This window comes from Diorhabda sublineata, chromosome Y (genome assembly GCF_026230105.1).
Source record: "Diorhabda sublineata isolate icDioSubl1.1 chromosome Y, icDioSubl1.1, whole genome shotgun sequence".
NCBI lineage: Eukaryota > Metazoa > Arthropoda > Insecta > Coleoptera > Chrysomelidae > Diorhabda > Diorhabda sublineata.
Window position 1 is genome coordinate 1,305,892 of NC_079486.1, and position 6,068 is coordinate 1,311,959.

Sequence of the window (6,068 nt, forward strand, 5' to 3'; positions counted from 1 at the left end):
TAGACACCAAACAAAATACGGTTCCATAGACGCCAAACTAAACAAGTTGCCATACACACTGGCTCCTCCCGCTAGCCAAAAGTCAAATTAAACACGATTCTATAGACATATAAATCTATTTCAACAAATCGCCAAACTACGGCGGCACGGTTCCATAAACAAAAGCGCCTCTCGCTAACAAAACGCAAAATTAAATACGATTCTGTAGACACCAGTAAACTCTGCCGGCCAAACGCCAAACTAAACACGGTTCCATAGACACAAGCGCCTTCCGCCGGCCAAACGCCAAATTAAACACGATTCCATTCAAACATACAGACACTAGCACCTTCTGCCGGCCAAACGATAAACTAAACAAGATTCCACAGACAGAAGCGCCTCCCGCTGGCCAAACGGCAAATTAAAAACGATTCTATAGACACTACCGCCCCCTGCCGGCCAAACGATAAACTAAAATATGAACTAGCGCCATCTAGCGAGGTATAGTCGAACTGAAAGTACTTAGAGGCCGCAAGTTAAACTAAATAAAAATTCTCTTTGTGTTTAATTTCTATACACACTAGCGCCCCCCGCCAATTAGACACCAAACAAAATACGGTTCCATAGACGCCAAACTAAACAAGGTTCCATAGACACAAGCGCCTCCTGCCGGTCAAACGCCAAATTAATTACGATTCCATAGACAATAGAGCCCCTGCCGGCCAGACGCCAAACTAAACACGGTTCCATAGACACTAGCGCACCCTGCTGGCCAGATACCAAATTAAATTCAATTCTATAGACACTAGCGCCTCCCGCCAGTCAGATATTGGCATTCGTTTTCTTATGCTTATTTGACACTTCTCAATTTGTCACTATGCAATCCAAACAACTGTTTATTCTATAATTATATCCATTTAGATTTGAGATCATTATTGAAGGTATCTACGGCTCCATTTTCCCATTCTTCTTCATACTTATACAATTCGAAATTATGTATGATTGTACCATTCAAGTCCAGAAAGAAATCATGCTCATATACGTTTCAAACTATAAGTATTCTTACTTCTTTTCAGCATCATTTTCCTCATCATGGCTCTTCACATTACTACAAATATTTCGAAATATGTGATTTAAGGTAATTTTGAAAATAATAATTTGTTCTTGAGCTAAGTGGTTTTTAAAATATTTATTTTGCCAATCTATTACGAGATTTAAGTATATTAAATAAATCATTAAAATTTAGAAGAAATTCATCTGTAGTACCTACATTATGGAAATATGTATTAATATCTGTTCTCGATAAATAAAGAGGAACAGCTGTTACATTGTTTCCACCTTTACACTGATAAATTTCGCAAATTATGCAACTTGGAATTTCGTCGAAATGGTCCAATTACAACTCTGGTTAGCAAAAAGATATCGAAAAAAATTATATATCATTAGAAAATATACACTCTAGCGATGTTTATAAAAAAACAAAAGCTTGCTACCACCTTTACTTTTTTTTAAACGCATGAATTGTAATAATATGAATATTTAAGATATAATACATACTGTGAAAGTTGTGAAGTTATAACTTCTTGCATAAGTTAAAATAAGAAGAGACATGAAAATCAGGAAAATTGAAGAAAATGAAGTGAATTAATGAAGAAATGAGTCGTTTTAGAAAATATCTTGTTTAACAAATCAACAATTTTCTAAGTAAAATTGGGTTGGATGTCAGTAATTTACAAAAAGTTTTTGTCATAATAGTACAGCAAGTCAGCAATGTAAAAAATGAGATCAGGAGTTGTTATGACAGCTATATATGATAAGGAATCAATCTGATGAATTTTAAATACGAAAAAAAAGGATTATGATAGAGTGGAGTGATAAACTCCACTTTAATAATGAAAATAATGAATTTTGATCTTCTGCTTTAGAAGATAATCTATAAAAAATACATCGAGGGAAAAAGAAGACATGTACCAACAAAATTAAAAGGAGTAACAGAAAGAGGCTGATTCAAAATTATACTTATTTACAATTATTCTAACAGTAAAGGATGACAGAGCTGAAAAGCTAAGAACAAATGTGCGAAAACATTTAGAAATGTGGTCTCCTCAAAATTCTTTATACATATAATTAATATAAAATAGATACCTTCCATAGGACAGCTGTAAGCCTACAGTTTGATGTTTAGGACTTGTTTTGAAAAGAATACTGTTCCCTTTTCGTTCTCTCAACGTTTTTGCTTCCATTAGAATGACTTGATAACAATATACTTTCAACTGGTTGTTGAGAAGCTAAAAAATAAAACAAAAGTGTGTGGGTATATATCAGTAGAAATGGCATTACCTCACCCAATTCAAACAAACATGTTTCTTCAATATTCAACAACTCTAAAATACCTTTGACATGGAGTGCAATAAACCATTAAGCTGCATTACAATGTATTCGCTAAGCTAAATTTACACTCAACCAAGTCATATGCATACAGGACTTTTCAGGAAAATTCTTCATTACTCATTCAGTTTCATTGGCAGATATAGTGTTGAATTTGTACAAAGTGATGAAATGGTAAGTGACTTGAAAGTTCTTATTCAAAAACTGGTAAGACAATAATTTGAAATAATGATGGAAACATGACATTGCTAAAGTTATTTTTTTCAGACTAGTTTGAGATTTTCAAAGGAAGTCACCTAAAATACTTAACAAAATATATGATTTAATATCAAATATTGATGAGCAGCTACTAATTATTTTGATTAAGAGTAAATTTATTAGAAAAATATTAATATTTAGACAAATATCAACTCACTGGCAACATTTTTCATCAATTCATTGTAAACTACAAGTTACTTATTCTTCACAATTGGGGTGGAGTCTCTTTAAATCAAACCAATCAAAAATTACTCAATATTTTATTTTCTTACCTCAGAAATTTGAATAAAAAAAGTAAGATGTGTCAGAACAATACGAGGATCTTTTCTATCATTTATTTATTGTGCAGAAATACCACAGTTCATTTGAATGATCTTTATCTTGCAATTCCATAAGGTAGGTACTCCAAAACTACTAAAGGTCCCCATGTGAATCCATCCAAACGCTCCTATTATATCAATCATTATATACAGGAAAATATTTTTAAAAAATGTGTTGTTGGGGATTGTTTTATCAAATTTCCAAAAATATTTCCTAAATGATAGAATCACTGCAAAAATCTTCAAAGCCGGGTAGATGCGGTTCTCTTGTTGCTACTTCAATAATCTAATTCTTTTTTTTGTAACTTGACATTCACAGACATTACAATACAAATTTCCAGGCCCAGTTCAGATCAAGCTACCATAGCGAAATTAGTAAATATGTTACGAGTACATACAATTCTTTTTTATTAGAGGCCATTTTGGTAAATGAGAAATCACGCTCCTTTACCTAAAAATAAATTATTTGTAAACTACTTCCAGTATTGGTGTAGTGCCTATACTTGTTATTAAAAGAGATATTCAAACACTTGCCAACACCTTAAAAGCATTTAGCTTGTTTAAATCATATTCAGCAACATAAAACATTGTGATGTGTACGTGAGTATTTTTATCAAATTACTTATTTAAAGGTGTAGAAAATGTGAAAAATAATTGTACATACCTACTATAAGAATCAAAATTTTAAAAATTTATACATTTTCAGTCAATATTTACTTCATTACATAAACTACATTCACTTAATCTTCACGTATAAAACTTAAACATAAGTAAGTTTTCCAACTAGATACCAATTCCGTTTCTAATATTTTAATGAATTCCGAAGTTCCTTTGTTTGAAACTTTGGTTTACTTTGACCTTGGACGAATAAAAAAGATTAACGCAGCTGTCATGTTTGAATATAACTGAAGTCAACTTACAGTAAACCTCAATGTTGTCAAATTTTACAATTTATTTGTTTATTATCTGGATGCATGTTACGTTTCAAAAATATTTATTTATACATCGTAATAATATTAAAAACCAATAAGAATGTGGCTCTAGTTCTCACTAAATTTGGTTAATGGACAATATTTCCCACATTGATCTAAACAAAGATCAAGAAAATAATTTTGGCGAGAATGTTTATGAAAAAATATAAGCTAGGCAACATTGCTATGTAACTGTATTCATTTATGTTTTTGTTTTATCTAGCATAGAATGAATGTTTGAAAGAAATAATATCAAATACTAGTTTTATTTGAATACAAATTTACTATATACATGTACCAACAAATCTTCGATACGACGTTTCGTGCCTTCACGAGACAAACATATAGGTTTTTAATGAGGATATGCTTATTTATTATAATTATTAGTCAATTTAAGTCAAAAACAAGATGAAAGTAATGTGAAAACAAAAAACAAAGGTTAATAGATTAGCATGGCCAGCAACTTCAGTACTTTCATCAAGTTGAAGTGAAAAGTTTGTTTTATTTAAACTGTAACAGTGAATTTGACCGATTTTTTTGCTTCCTTCTCAGTGAATGAAACTTCAGATTCTAACCTACAGAGTGTTCTGTTCCTTTTTTAGCTATCAATATGAATAGGCGATAAGATGCAAATGTAGCTTGTCTATTTTTCTCACCAGAAATTGATGTTTTCGTTATTGAGTTTGACTTTAAGAATTCTTTTTCTTTGTACTGAAAGAAATACATATGTTTTTTTGTGAAAAGTCTTTACAGTTTTGAAGGTTTCATACTCTCATCAGCAAATACTTCGAAACATAAAACACACTGAAGTAGCAGGTTGTCATCTGTGCCAGTAACCACAAAAACCATATTTCAAATAATCAGCAATGTTCTTATGGTTCGGTTTTGCCTTCTTAGGGACTTCTTTTAAAAATTCTAAACTAGCCTAATAAAAATAAGTTTTGCATTGAGATGTTTATTATTATAAATTATTAATAAATGAATTTTGCCTTATCACTTGTTTTTAAATAAGTACTTTTAAGGCAATTACCATTTAACCGATCTAATCACTTTGTACAAATTAAACATTATATGTGCAAATCGAACTAAACGAGTAATGGAGAACTGTTCTGAAAAGTTTTGATTGTATGTGACTTGGTTGAGATATTATAGATTATAAGGGAGACTAGCTAAAACGTTCAAATAAAATGATTTCTTTCTGAACTTGATTGATACAATCATACATAATTTAGAATTGTATAAATATGGAGAATTGGAAAATGGAGCCGAAGATAGCTCCAATAATGATCTTTAACTCGAATGGATACAATTATGGAATAAACGTTTGATTGAATGGAAAAGTGTTTATTATTTCATAAAGTACGCAAGGACAATTTGTGTGCTGTATTTACTACTACCTACTGCTACCACCACACTCACTATTATACTGTCTGACGCCGGTTTCGATGTACTCCTCTAGTTTCTATGTGATTTGTACAAAACAAACAAACAAACAAAATATTACTGCGTATAATTTGATATCAGATGGTTATTTGATTGAATTAGTAACTCACTAAAGGTATTGAACAAAATATGTAATTTGATCCATTTGGTCGAAAGATACAAAAAACTACAGGAAGAAGTGATTTATAAGATATCAACTGATTTTGGTATTTGCAATAACTGCAAATTATCAAAGGATTATTTCTTAAAGGAAAGACTATCATTACTCTGACTGAATTAGAACAACTCTAAAATTCAGTGGTAAGTTCAATAATTACTCATCTTGTAGTGGATACTGTGAACAATTTGAATTTATTATTATAATTATTTTCTAGTTTATGCTCTTTGAAAAATAGCAAATGAATGCTCTCAAATTTTTTCGATAATAATATAATGGGAATCGTATAGAACTGCTTTTGTTACTTGCCATTTTTCTTAATTAAAAAATTTCTTATAATTAAAAATCACATTGTTAACAGAAGTTAATTTGAAATTAGAATTTTCTCTATATAGAAAAGTTGTTTCTGATTTTGTATAATAGTGCTCGTTTCTATAATTGATCTTCACACAAATGTTTTTGTAATCCATTTACTTAACACACTTTATCTGTCTTGATTGAACTTCTCAGTGAATATGTAACTAAATCCTAATTTTAATGTACGGACAAAAA